Consider the following 15,181-nt stretch of genomic DNA (forward strand, 5'->3'; position numbering starts at 1 on the left):
TCACAGGCAACGTTTCGACACACAGGTCTTTCTCAAGCCTTAGAAACATAAGTGCACACGCTCAAATATTTATGCAAAACAAGTAATTAAGGGGTTGGACACATAACAATTTAAAGTGACAGTGCAAACTGACCAGTCTATATATAAAGTGACAGTGCAAAGATAGCCAGTCAATGTATATATATAAATATATTATCATTATATTAAAAATCTTAATAAATACGAAAGTGAAGAGATCATTTGTGAAAAATACACTACAAATCTATATCTGTGTTATCATACCAAAGAAGTGTACGCAAGTTTACAATCAACACTGTACTACAAATACAGACACTATATAATCTAGAGATATTACTATAACAAAATTGTGGCAGATTAATATACGATATTAAAGATTGGTCTGTAAACGCAGCTGCACCAGTCAAATATTTCATAATCTCAAAAAGCTGCAAAAAAGCATTAAATAAACCTACAGGACCAGCTGCATCCCGGACTAACCATCAGCTGAGCTGAAATAAACAGAAGATAGAGGATAATGCTTAATATAAATATATATGAATGTCATTATGTAAAGATATCTTTTTCCTGGCATACAGTGGCAGTACGAGTGGGTAATGTCCTTTTCTTAGGGACAAGTAGAATCTAAAGAGAAGAAATGGTTAAAGCCCCACCTCCTTACCCATAAAACCAGAGCCGGACCGTAGGAAAATCAGTTTTTTTCTTGTCCCTTTCAGGGACGGACAGTGGAATCTTCGGTCCGGACAGGGAGTCCGGCATGTCTGCAGCTGGTGAGGCACACGGGTTGCTGCCTGGGGGTTTGTAGCCTCCGATTGCTCCCCGGGTGGTGAGCAGAGAGAGGTTTACCTCCGTAACGGTTCGCGTTACGGAGGAGGTCTGTTTGTCTTCCTTTATGCCTAAGGAAGTGGGAGCATGCGCGGTTTGGTGGAACGCACACCCGGGTGTCGTTGCGTTCCACCGAAGATCCGATTGCGCTACTGAGCATGCGCGATTCGGATCTTCCGGAGGGCGGCAATTTTAAAATTGCTTATAAAGCGCTTTGCCTGTCTGACTGCTGGAGCTTTCGTCAGTACAGTGCAGCCATGTCACCAGCCCCCCCACACGGTTCAGAGGAGGTTAGGGTAAGATATTTTTTATCTTGGCTCTTTCTGTTCCTCTTCCCTCCAAAAAAAAAAAAAATAATTTATATTTTTTACACTTTTGTTCTGTTTTATGAGATGTCTAGTCTGGTGCCTACAGAGAATCCGGATAAGGATAAAAGACCTGTTCCAGCTCCCAAAAAGTCCACTTCTAAAGCTAAACATTTAACATGTACTGAGTGTGCTACTCCACTTCCTGATGGCTGCAGGAAAAAAAGTGTGTAACTCCTGCTCTGCAGAACAACTGGCTTCTGAGAAGCGTAAAGACCTACAATCATTCCTTGGTTGGTTCCAAGAAAATTTAGCCCAGACTTTTGAGGCTTTTCAGTTCTCAGCAGCCCAAACCCAGGAGAAAGTCAAGGTGGGCTCTACACGGAAGCGCAAGAGGTCCAGGTCTTTCTCTCAGTCAAACCTTTCCTCTGGTGAGATCTCCCGTCCCTCAGTTTCATCAAATGACAGTTCGGAGGACGAGATGGTTTTTCCTTCCCACGACCTCCGTAAGTTCACCAAGGAGGTGACGCGTCTGCTGCTGGAGGATGATGTGGGAAGAATCAAAGGTTTCCCTGTTTTGCCTAAAGTTAACAACCTTATTGCCAGGGAGTGGAAGCACCCGGGGAAACGTGCCTTCATTTCCAAGCAATTCAAACAGTTGTTCTGGCTGCAAGGGGAATATTCTTGTGACGAGCCCCCCAAAGTCAATGTGCAAGTCGCCCAACTCTCCAAAAAGACTACTCTCCCTATTGGTGAGGTGTCCGGGCTAAAAGACCCTATAGACAGAAGAGCAGAGACGTCGTGTAGGCATATTTTTCAGGCTGCAGGTTCACAGTGCAAGGTTGCGGTATCCAGTGCAGCGGTGGCTAGGGCACAGCACATGTGGATTCAGGCCTTGCAAGATTGTCTTGCTGATGATTCCGATTCGGAGATTGCGAGACTTTTAAAGAACTTGAAACTTTCTAACAGTTTTTTTGTGGATTCAGCTCATGAATCTTTGAAGCTCTCAGCTAAGAACATGGTATTGTCATCTGTGTCACGCAGGGCCCTGTGGTTACGATCCTGGACGGCTGATTCCGCTTCCAAAGCCGCGCTTTGTGACTTACCTTTGGAAAAGAATAAATTGTTTGGTGCTCCTTTGGAGGATCTGATCAAGCAGATTTCAGACACTAAAAGAGCCTTGCCACAGGATAGAAGACCAAGGTGGAATCGTAGATATCCATATAGAAACCCGAGGCCTTTTCACCAATCCTCTAGATCTCAAAATTTTTGTGGCTCCTTTGGAGATAAGAAATTCCAAGACCGACCGAAAAAACAGGACAAGAGGAAATTCTGACAAAGTAGGAGGGTGCTTGCAGCACTTCAGACTCTCCTGGGAACAGAGCACGCAAAATCCGTGGATTCAACAGATTATGTCAGAGGGTTACAGGATAAAATTCATTCGTCCTCCGCTCCGCCAGTTCCTGATTTCATCTTATCCCTCGGTAACAAAGAATTTGGCACTTTATTCAGAAAGCATGACACTGTTGGAAAAGGGAGTTATAGAAAGGGTCCCGGTTCTCCAAAAATTCCAAGTAGTCTATTCCCGGTTATTTCTGGTTCCCAAGCCAGACGGCTCCCTTCGTCCGGTTCTGGACCTAAAGAACGTCAACCGCTGTATCCCCTACCAGTGTTTTCGTATGGAAAGCATCACCTCGGTCACACAGGTTCTAAAAAAAGGAGATTTTATGGTCACCCTAGACCTCAAAGACGCATATCTTCATGTTCCTATAGCCGAGGCGTCCAGGAAGTTTCTCAGATTTGCTCTGCGGATCAACCAGAGAGTGCATCATTTTCAATTCAAGGCCCTTCCATTCGGTCTGTCATCAGCCCCAAGAGTTTTTACAAAGATTCTTTGTCCTTTGACGATTCACCTCAGGGAACAGAATATCTCTATCATCCCTTATCTAGACGATTGGCTGATCATGGCGGGTTCCCAGGCGAAGTTGTTGTTAGACCTATCCACAACAGTGAGTTTTTTGGAAAAACACGGCTGGTTGATAAACAGGAAAAAATCTTGCCTTATTCCTTCCACCAGGATTCTATTCCTGGGGTTTTTGGTGTACTCGATGTCCCTTTGCAACCCAAGCTAATAAAGATAAAACAAGAGGTTGCTGCTCTTCAAAGGTGTCCAACTTGCTTTGTCAGAAAAGCGATGAGCGTCCTGGGTCTGCTCACGGCTTCCATCCCGGCGGTACCTTGGGCAAGGTCTCAGCTTCGTCCTTTACAGTGGCAGATTCTCTCAAACTGGTCCAAGCAAGAAGAGGACCTGGACACTTCCTTCACAATCGCTGAGCAGGTCCTATCTCAACTGAATTGGTGGAAACAGTCGACCCATCTCTCCAGAGGTCTCTCTTTCCAACCCAGGAGTTGGATAATCATTACCACGGATGCTTCCGGTCTGGGATGGGGAGCCCATATGGGTTCCCTTTTTCGAAGGGGAAATTGGGCTCCGGTAGATGCTGTCCGCTCGTCAAATTACCGGGAGCTGAAGGCAGTTCTTCAGGCCCTCCTGGTCTTCCGGCCCTTCATAGAGGGGCAGGCGGTAAAGATCCTATCAGACAACGCTGCGGCCGTCGCCTATGTCAACAAACAAGGTGGGACGCAGATACGGAGTCTTCAGATCCTTTGTGCGGTAATTATGGAGTGGTCCCAACATCATTTGGAAGATATTTCGGCGGCTCATATCAGAGGCCGCTTCAATCTAATCGCGGACAATCTAAGCAGGGCAAGGTGGTCTCAGACAGAATGGTCTTTGACCTCACGAACCTTCTGCACTTTGGTGACACGTTTCGGTCTCCAGGAAGTGGATTTGATGGCGACTCGTCGAAACCGCAAGGTTCCGGTATTTGCGTCCCTTCACAGGTGGGACTCGCCTCATTTTCTGGACGGTCTTTCCATGGTGTGGAATTTCCGGTTGGCCTACATCTTTCCTCCGGTGGCTTTGATTCCTCGCGTCCTGCAGAAAATTCGCTACGACGAGGCCAGGGTCTTGGCCATTCTTCCTTACTGGCCCAACAGGAGTTGGTTTGTCCTCCTCAAACAGTTGACCGTGACCTATTGGGAACTGCCGATTTCAGCACAATTATTGGAGAACACCGTCCTTCGCCCGGAACGCCTTCAAGTGTTCAGACTGACAGCCTGGCTGTTGCAAGGCTGATCTTGCATGACCAGGGTCTTGGTTTTTCTGTTGACATCAGTGAGAAGTTCGACGTCCAGGATTTATTTCCGGGTGTGGACCAAGTTCCTCCTGTGGTGCTCCGCCAGGAATCTTTCGATTTTTCCTCCGTCCATCAACTCAATCATCCAGTTTTTACAGGAGGGTCTGGCTTTGGGCCTTAGTGTCTCAACCCTTAAAGGGCAGATTTCGGCCCTTAGTCATTTTTTTATTTCTGATCTGGCCTCTCATCTACTAATTAGGCATTTCTTTAAAGCAGCCACTATCCGACGTCCTCCTCGGAGGTCTCATTTTCCATCATGGGATCTTACCATTGTGCTACAGGCTCTATGTTCAGCGCCCTTCGAACCTTTGGAAGACGTGTCCATGAAACTTCTCTCGCTAAAGACGGTTTTTCTGGTGTCTATTACCTCAGCCAGGAGAGTAGGAGAAATCCAAGCTCTGTCCTCCGGATTTCACCGTTTTTCATAGTGATAAAGTTATTCTACATGTCAAACCCTCATTTCTCCCTAGGTCATCTCCAAGTCGAGTGTCAATCAGCCCTTAGTTCTTCCATCCTTTTTTCCTTGTCCTTCCTCTCCAGAGGAATCTGCATGGCACACGTTAGACGTCAAAAGGGCTTTGGAGATTTATATTGCACGTACCTCCTCCATCCGTACTTCGGACCATCTGTTTGTGAATTTTTTCGGGCGTTCAGCTGGGAGAGCGGCTTCAAAATCTTCCATTTCCAGATGGTTTGTGGACACCATCCGTGTGGCCTACCAGTCCAATGACCTCACTCTCCAATGGCCCATCAGGGCCCATTCCATAAGGGCCATGGCAGCCTCCTGGGCAGAAAAGGCTGCGGCTTCACCTGAAGATATTTGTAAGGCAGCTATCTGGTCCTCGTTCTCCACCTTCATTCAACATTATCGGCTAGACGTCTTCTCCTCCTCTGCGGCGGATTTTGGGCATAAGGTGCTCCAGGCGGTGGTATACTAATGTGCTTTTCCCTCCCAATTTCCTGGGATCTTGCTACATCCCACTCGTACTGCCACTGTATGCCAGGAAAAACGGAAATTTTTACTTACCGTAAATTCCTTTTTCCTTAATACAGTGGCAGTACAGGTTTCCCTCCCCAGTTGTGGTGGAATAAATTAATTTTTTGGCAAGCATTTTCTGTATGTGTCTTGTTACTTACTGATTTTCCTACGGTCGGCTCTGGTTTTATAGGTAAGGAGGAGGGGCTCCGGGGCATTTAACCATTTCTTCTCTTTAGATTCTACTTGTCCCTAAGAAATGGACATTACCCACTCGTACTGCCACTGTATTAAGGAAAAAGGAATTTACGGTAAGTAAAAATTTCTGTTTTTCCAACGTAATTTAATTCATAATCATCCTAAATATTTCATATTCGAGCATGGCTTTCACACAAATTAAAAACCTACGACAAGTAGTCTACCATCCAGTTACTAAACAGGCCCAACCTTGCTTATCTCCCGAGGTCAGACAAGATCAGGTATATGCAGCATGGTATGGCCGTAGGCTCACAAAAATGGCATTACATTTAATTCCCTATTGAGTCCATTTGGTAATGATGTATCCAGTTCATAAATCCACCATGCTTCACTTTGTTAACTCGATCACCCCCTCGTGTAGGTCTAGACACCTGTTCAATAACATGAACTTTAAGGTCTGTTAATTTATGTTCCAACTCATTAAAGTGTGATAGGACCGGTAAAGCCAATTTTCTTAATTTGATGGTGAATTTATGTTTACACAGAAGATCAAAAGTAGATTTTCCAGTTTCTCCCACATATAAAAGGTTACAATGACACGTAAGTATATAAACCACATAGGATGATTCACATGTATAATGGGATTTAAGATTATACCATTTTTCTTTCTGTGGGTGTTTAAATCTGTCCCCCTTCAGTATATCAGGACAGGCCACACAACCTAAACATAACCCCAAAAACTGCTGTGATGCATCGTATTTAACATTTTTAATTCAATTGGTCCCGAATGGTACCACCCCTTCTATATGCCATAAGAGGGGGCGATGCAAACTCTTTTATCATTGGGTAACCATCAGATAATATATGCCAATGTTTCTAAAAATCCGTGTAACATCTCTGCTATGGGTACCAAAATTAGACACAAAAGGCAGTCTATTCTGAGGAACCCTATGTGTTTGAGATAACAAATCCACTCTAGATGTTTTCTTAACTCAATATGTATCATCCAATACATTTGGGGGATAATACCTATCTAAAAACTTTTTTGACATTTCTTTAAATCTGGTTTCTTGTGTCTCCTCATCAGAAGCAATAAATTTACTTTTTCTGGATGGGCCGAGTCATATCTAAGAAGAATGTTTCTATCAGTCAGTAAAATATATATATATCGGTTATCAGAGACTCATTTTCTCTTTGGATCATAGTATCTAAAAAGTTAATCTTAGTATTATCGCATGTCATCTCAAATTTAATGTTATCCAAAAAGGAATTAAGATTAACTAAGAATTCCTGTAAGGGTTCAAATGGGCCCTCCCATATGTAAAGTATATCGTCGATATATCTATACCATATTCTAACATGTTGATGGTATGCTGGAAGTTGGTATATATACTTCTCCTCAAACATGCCCATGAATATACCCGCATAGGTCGGGGCCACATTTGAACCCGTAGCTGTACCACGAATTTGTCCAAAAAATCTATGAAAACGAAAATAATTTTCTTATAAGACCATATGTCACGTAAACATCATAATCGAAAAGGATATAATCTTTTTTTTTTTTTTTGTAAATATAATTTTTATTAGTTTTCAAGGAACAACAGAAGAACAGGGAAAAAGGGAGAGGGCAAAAAAGGGAAATAGGGAGGAGGAGTACAGGTGGATAGGACGGACGGGAGGAGGGCACAAGGAGATAAAACTGGGCACAAATACCCGACGCAGCGGGCAAAGGCAATACAAAATCAAATGTAACACCGGCACCTGGACAGCCATGTAGACACAGCAGTCCGTACAGAGTGGGAATAACCAGCAGTCTTATCAGACATGAGCAAATAAGGAACGGCGGCAACGGCAGCACAGAATCAAAGGTAACACCAGCATCTGGGCAGCCACGTAGACAAAGCGGTCCTTACAGAGTGAGAATAACAAGCAGGCCTATCAGAACATGAGCAAACAAGAAACGGCGGCACCCGAGTAAATAAAGGCGGTGTGATAAGGCATATTACACAGGACAAGTAGACCTCCCCACCACCCAGATACTTCAGTTGACCGGCAGCCCACTTGAAGGGAAAAGTAGACATCAACCAGCTGCCCTCAGACTGTGGCAGAGAAACATTGAGTATCTCCGACTTGGTAGAATTAATCTTAAAGTTCGAGAGCACCCCATAGAGCCGACACTCCTTAATGATGTTAGGAAGAGAAACCCTCGGAGCAGTCACGGCAAAAAGCAAGTCGTCCGCATAACCAAGCACCTTATGATGCGTTCCCCCAGCAACAGACCCCTGATATCCGGATTCTTTCTAATGGCCTCTAAAAATGGTTCAAGGGACAAGATAAACAGGAGAGGGGAGAGGGGGGAACCCTGTCTAGTGCCATTAGTGATAGGGAAAGGATCCGTCAGGGCCCCGTTAACCCTAATTCTAGCCGAGGGGGCAGTATACAGTGAGAGAACCCACCGACGCATATGAGGACCAAAATTTAAGTGCTGCAAGACAGCGGACAGGAAAGACCAATCCAGCCTGTCGAACGCCTTCTCGGCATCCGTCGACAGGAGCAGGAGAGGGGACCGAAGGTGCCCAGCTGCATGTATGATAGTCATAGCACGCATCGTATTGTCCCGGGATTCCCGCCCCCTAACAAACCCGGATTGGTCAGGGTGGACCAGGAACGTCGGAGGTAAGACGCAGTCGCAGGAACTTTTGGAGGTAAGCCGTGATTTGCTCCAATTTGCGGAACTTGGCATCCGGGTAGAGGGCCGGAGACAAGTTGTAAAGTCCCGTGTAGTACGACACAAATTCTTTCATAATGTCCTGAGGGAGACGATGAGGCGTGCCCAGAGAGGACTTGATGCGAGGAATATAAGAGAGGGTGCGTCTCTGACGTAGTGCCCGTGCCAGGTACTTTCCAGGCTTATCACCATGTTTGTAAAACAGGGCTTTCATATGCAGAAACGACTTACGGGCACGAGCGTTGAGGATGGAAGAGAGTTCTCTCCGGCATTGCAACAACAACTGGTAGTCCTCAGCTGAAGCGTCGTCCATGTGGCGCCGCTCGAGTTCAGCAATCCTCTCATAGAGGGAACGAAGCGCAAGCGAGTTGGCCTTTTTCCGTTCCGCACCCATAGCAATGAAGTGGCCACGGATCACGCATTTGTGCGTCTCCCAAACAGTCAATGGCGACATCCCAGGGGTCAAATTATCCTTAAAAAAGTCAGTTAAAGTCCCTTTAATTTTGGAGAAGTTCACAGCATCGGTCAAAAGCGACTCATTGAGCCTCCACGTCGTAAAAGCAGGGCGAGTCAAGGAGGAAGAGACGGACACAACCAGAGGAGCATGATGCGACAATGTAATTGAGCCATAGCGAGCGCCAGTCAGGCGAGAAAGATGATAATAGGGCAAAAAAATATAATCAATTCGCGTGTATAATTGCCGGGGAGAGGAGTAGAAACTGTAATCCCTGTCAGACGGATGAAGGGCCCTCCAGCAGTCCGCCAACTGAAAGTCCCTGAGAAGCAACTTTATCCTATTCAGAACAGACGGAGCAGCACTGGAACGGCCCACGGAAACGTCCAACCTGGGGTCCACGGCAACGTTGAAGTCCCCACCCAGGATCAGGACACCCTCCAGGAAAGGGCGCAAGGAGCGGAGGATCTTGGAAAGGCATTTATGTTGCAGCCTGTTAGGTAAGTATATATTAGCGAATGTGTAGAGCGCCTCCCCAATAGTGCCTTTGACAAAGATGTAGCGCCCCTCCTGGTCGGAAATCTGAGCCGTCGGCACAAAAGGTGTGAACTTGTCAAACAATATAGCAGTACCCTTGGCTTTCGCTACAGGGTTAATGCTAAAAAAAACCATCGGGTAATCGGAAGTGAGCAGGTTAGGAGCTGAACTCGACCGGAAGTGGGTCTCTTGTACAAAGGCCACAGAGACCTTGTTGAACTTTAATTCACGCATAAGATTAGACCGCTTTTCCGGAATATTAAGACCCTTCACATTATATGACATAACTATAAGATCCCGCCGAAGAAGCGAGTGTGAGGGAGCAGAGTGGGACATCACGAAAATAAAAGAAAAGAGAAAAAAAAAAAAAAAAAAGGGGGGGGGGCGGGAAAACAGATAAGGAAACAAGGGGAAAATAACACAGACAAAGCCACACCAGACACAACACAAATAGGGTAAACCTTAACAGCCTCTAGGGCAACACTTGGACGTCCAGCCAGACAACCCGTAATAGGCGCCGTAGACCACGCCAAGGCATAGATATGCCCAACGCAAGGGGTCGGCGGTAGCCACCGAGAAGAACAAAAACCACCCTACTAAAACGCAAGTAGGGTGAAACAATAAAAAAGAAAACCAAAAACCCTGTGGGAGAGACAGCCGCCCCCCCCCGACAGATACGTGGAACAAATAGTGTCTGTAGACAGACATCAGTAGAACCCGAGACCAAAGCAAACGGAAACGGAAAAGCAGATTGTGCGGAAACTAGACCGAGCCCCCCCCCCCCAGAGAGAAGGCAGCGACCCCCCTCTGCAAATAAATATGTGTGGGTTGGCGGGAATGCGGCGGGAGCATGTGGTGTGAGTGCGGTGCGAGTGCCGCAGGTGGCAGCGGAAAAATAAAAAGGAAAACGGACAATAAATTAAAATAATAAGTATGGACTCCGGGCCATATAGCTCCAGTAGCAGAGCCCGAGGTAATGTGTGGTATATGGGCAACAAGGCCACAGTGGCGGGAGCGTGTGGTGTGGTGAGAGTGCCCCAGGCGGCACCGGCAAAATAAAGAAGAAAAAGGAAAACAAAATAAAATGATAAGTGTGGACACCGGACCACAGAGCTCCAGTAGCATAGCCCGTGTCAACGTGCGGCACGGGAAGCATGTAGCGGCGACAACGACCCTGCCAAAAAGGGCAACAGGGCCACAGTGGTGTGAACGTGTGGTGTGAGTGTGGTGCGAGTGCCGCAGTCGGCAGCGGTAAAAGAAAGAAGAGAAAGGAAAATAAATTAAAACAATAAGTGTGTACACCGAGCCATATAGCTCCAGTAGCATAGCCCGCGGCAACAACGTGTGGTACAGAAAGCGCGTAGCGGCGCAAACAACCTTGCAGATGTGTATACGAAAAAAAAAAAAAAAATTATAAATAAAAAAAAAGGGGGGGGGGGTCAACAGCACCCGAAGGAAGATGCGGTGCATGAGGGCATGTGGAGAGGAGACGCAGGAGACGGCAGGGCCACAGTGTAGAGGGGACAGGGGCCACAGTGGAGGAAGAGCTAAGGCAAGCCCAAACTGAACACATATACCTGAGATAGAATGGGGCGAGAGAGCATATACCGTAATGCACCCATACATACACATAGCCATAAAGAGAGTCCCAAATACAGAACCAGGCCCCGGCAAATCCGGCAGACGGAGCACCACAGTCCGGGGGCGGAGCAAAAGTCAACCGAACAGCACGGAACCTGCCAGCGAAGGGAGGAGCAGGCGGAGGAGGTCCACCCGGGCCCAAATCCCCCACCCAAACAACCGGAACCCCCCCAATTCGCCAATGGCCGATAGATGAGACAGGCAGCCCGGAAAACTCCAGCAGCGAGGGACGCAGGCCAAGTGATGACGACAGAGTACCAGGCCCAGCCATCCAGCACCCCCACCCAAGCAACAGGAGCCCCTTCTCAAAAATAAATAAACTAAAAAAAAAAAGAAAAAAAAAAGAAAAATAAGAAGAGCCACAGGGGCCTCACAGCAGACAGCACACCAGGGTCGTCAAAGACCGCCCGGACCCGGAGAGGGGCCACCGTAAACGGAGACAGCGACACGGTGGCATGAGGGGAGGGCCAGCCAAGAACCGCGAAGAACACCGTGCAGCCGCTACTGCTCACTCTCCCTCACCCGAACAGCCGGACCGGCCCAGTCAGGATGCGCGGAAGCAGGATCAGGCCGCCGAAGACGAGAGGTGCGTGGGGGGCCTCGAGCCCTCTGGCGCAGGGGACCCCCGGTCGGGCCATCCTCAGCATGCAGAGCAGGTAAGGTCCAATCGACAATGTCAAGCTCGGGCAGGCGTAGTTCCTCCAAAAAGGCAGGCAATTCGTGCGGGAAGCGAAGCACCTTGACGGCGTTATCAACACGTACCTTGAGGCAAAAGGGGAAACCCCAACTGTAGCGGAGGCCTCGGCGTCGAAGTTCAGCCGTTAAAGGCCGCAGGCAACGGCGCGTCTGGAGTGTGATGTCCGAGAGGTCCGGAAAGAAGGAGATCTCACGGCCGCGGTAACTCCAGGTACCTACTTCCCTGGCCTTGCGCAGGATGTCCTCTTTAAGATGGAAGGGCACTATCCGGCAGATGATATCCCTCGGAGGAGCAGAAGCGGGGCCCCGCGGTCGCAAAGCCCTGTGAGCCCTATCCAGCTCTATCGGAGATCCGTCAGGCCGATTCAGCAGGCCATTGAAAATGCAGGTGAGCATGGCAAACACGTCTTCAGGCTCCGATGAGGGGGACTCCGGGACACCTCTGATCCTCACGTTGTGCCTACGGCCCCGATTATCGAGATCCTCTAGGCGTCGCCTGTAATCCGCCAAAAATCCCGTGTGGTGAGCAGTGACTTGGGTCACCCGAGAAATACGCGTGGTCTGCTGGGCAAGGTCTCGTTCCTGCTGAGCAACACGTTGGTCAAGGCCCACCAAATCCGCACGCAGCGTGGCAACCTCCTCCTTCACAGCCTGTCGCAGCTCCACAATCAGCTGGCCAAAGTCAGCCTTCCACGGTGCAGAGGAAAAAAGCTGCCGGACCGCATCGCTCTCCACGGGAGTAGCAGGTGGGTCATGGCACATCTCGGACCCGATCTCCTACCTCCACAGAACCCGAGGGAGAGGAGGCCCCAGAGGCCTCAGGATCCTGCGAAGCCAGGTCTCTCAGCGTCTGGAAATAGTCTCTCAGGGAAGAGGATGCTCCCCTCCCTCGATCCCCCGGGGTCTTAGGGTCGCGTTCCGCCTTCTTATTCCTACCCATGGCAGGATGGTCACCATCCTGGTCTCGGATCGTGCAAATAATGTCGGGGGGAAGACGGAGCTCAGCTCTCACACAGCCATCTTCCCTGGCGGTCAGCCACGCCCCCCTGACTGAAAAGGATATAATCTTTCCAAATTGTATAGACAGGCTCTTGTTAAACTATAATCTAATGACAAATTGGTGTTTAAGCCATCTGATAAAGGGGGTTCACTTGCGGTAATGAATCAGATTGATTATGTTAAAGAAATTGTCATGCACGTGGGGTCAGAGCCGACTTGCTAGCGGATCCCAGGTCCCGGTGTCGTCTCGGTTGGCAGCTGGGGAAGATGGCGACAGAGTGGTGTCGGGTTCCAAGAGAGGGGCGGCGCTTCTGCACGCCACTCCGGCACCTCTCCTTCTTCTGCCATCTGTGTGCAGGAGAAGGAGGGAGGTGCCACAGAGGAGGCTATTGCTAGAGGGGAGGCGCTCCCTCTCAGCAGCGCTCAGATATTCTGAGATGCTCTGTGTGCTAAATAGCGTCCCAAGCAGTGGCGGAACTACTGGGGGCCCTGGAGTTCTGCCAGTCAGGGGGGCCCAAGGGGTGCCGAGCGGTTGCTGAAAACGACCGCTTGGCAACTCTTGGGCCCCCCTGACTGACAGAAATCCAGGATGCCTCTGCTCCCCGCCGCTGCTGCCGCCGTCGCCGCTGCTGCCACCGTCGCCACCGCCACCTGCCTCAGCGCTGCCCAGAGTGCAGTGTTGGGAGCGTGAGGCATTTGTCTCGGGTGCCGGCGCTTCACGCTGAGCGCCGGCATATGACGTCATATGCCGACGCTCAGCAGTGAAGCGCCGGCACCCGAGACAAACGCCTCACGCTCCCAACACAGAAGTTGACGGTAAGTGACCTACAAAGGGGGGGTAGGGATGGAATGGGTAGATCGTGATAAAGGGGGGTAGGAAGGGAGAGGCTAGATCGTGAGAAAGGGGGGTAGGGAGGGAGAGGGTAGATCGTGAGAAGGGGGTAGGGAGGGAGAGGGTAGATCGTGAGAAAGGGATAGATGGGGTGGGGGGCCCTTAACAGATTCTCGCACCGGGGCCCTGAGGTTTCTAGTTACGCCCCTGAGCCTGTGCCTGTACCGTTACCTGCACCTGTGCCTGCACCTGTACCATTACTTGCACTTGTGCCTGTGCCTATACCTGAGCCTGTACCAGTACCATTACCTGCGCCTGTACCGTTACCTGCACTTGTGCCTGTGCCTTGAACACACACCTTCCCACCTCAAGGATCCAGGCCCAAAAGCCGACCTTGTCTAGGCCCTACTCGCCGCCCAGTAAACAAACATAGGAATGACCCAGAATCCAAACTAAGCATCCCGAAAACAAAAACACAGGACAAACACGAGAAAGAAAATGAACTAAACAAGGTGCGAGCGCACATAACTCTGAAAACACCTAGACTCCCATTTCCCAGAAGCCGAAACTGGAACAGGGCCAGCCGCCGTCTGCGGCCCTGAACCCGCCGAGACATCCCACACCCTACATGGCAACTGAGGGCCAACAGCACTGGTATCATGGCCTGACCCAACCTCAAACAACCTAAAAAACGATTGCAAACCTTCCAACAGATCCACCTGAACTCCATACCTATCACTCCCAGCCAACCCCAAAGCCGAACCAGCACCCACCATTAACCCTGACATAGCCTGGGAAGGAAGAGGGAAGAGAAAAGGGGAGAAAACAGGAAACCACAAAGACTCACCAGCCAGTCACTGCTTGCCATGGGTACCACTGGGGTCACACGGAGCACCAGCTGAAGAGCTGGGACCAGCAACAGCACCATCCTATGTGGTTTATCTACTTATGTTTCCTTGTAACCTTTTATATGTGGGAGAAACAGAAGATCAAAAGTAGATTTTCCAAACATAAATCCACCATCAAATTAAGAAAATTAGATTTAATGCCATTTTTGTGAGCCTACGGCCATACCATCCTGCGTACACCTGATCTTGTCTGACCTCGGGAGCTAAGCGGGGTTGGGCCTGGTTAGTACCTGGATGGGAGACTACTTGGGGATACCAGGTGTCATAGGCTTTTTAATTTGTGTGAAAGCTGTGCTCGAATATGAGATATTTAGGATGATTATTAATTAAATTATTTTGGAAAAATATATTTTTACATAATCACATTCTTATATATATTTATTAACTTAAGCATTATCCTCTATTTCTTTTAGATTCTGTTTCTTTCCGCTCGGCTGGTGGTTACTCTGGCACGCAGCTGATCCTGTAGGTTTATTTAATGCTTTTTTGCCACTTTTTGAGATTATTAAATATTTGACTGGTGCAGCTGCATTGACAGAGCGATCTTTAATATCGTATATTATTATGCTACAATTTTGTTATAGTAATTGTCACGGAAGCCTCCTTGCCATGGTCTGCTGGAGGGGCCTGAGTGCCAGCCTCCTCCCTACAGACTATGGGCCCTGGTAAGGAGACCTCAATCATAAGAGACCTTTATGACTAGTATTTGTACCTGGATCTGATATCCAGCAGGTTTCCTGGACCCATCCGTATTTACCCCCCCACAGACTACAATAGAGACCCCCTACTGGGCTGAAGTGGGCT

At 48.6% G+C, this 15,181-nt stretch overlaps 1 pseudogene; it reads left to right on the forward strand.

Annotated features, from left to right (window-relative positions):
* The first annotated feature begins 14,529 nt into the window (after positions 1 to 14,529).
* Positions 14,530 to 14,648, forward strand: LOC149280595 (5S ribosomal RNA; annotated as a pseudogene).
* Positions 14,649 to 15,181: the final 533 nt, after the last annotated feature.

Source organism: Sceloporus occidentalis, unplaced genomic scaffold (genome assembly GCF_023333645.1).
Source record: "Sceloporus occidentalis isolate IW3139 unplaced genomic scaffold, rSceOcc1.0.p SCAF_152, whole genome shotgun sequence".
In the NCBI taxonomy this organism is placed as follows: Eukaryota; Metazoa; Chordata; class Lepidosauria; order Squamata; family Phrynosomatidae; genus Sceloporus; species Sceloporus occidentalis.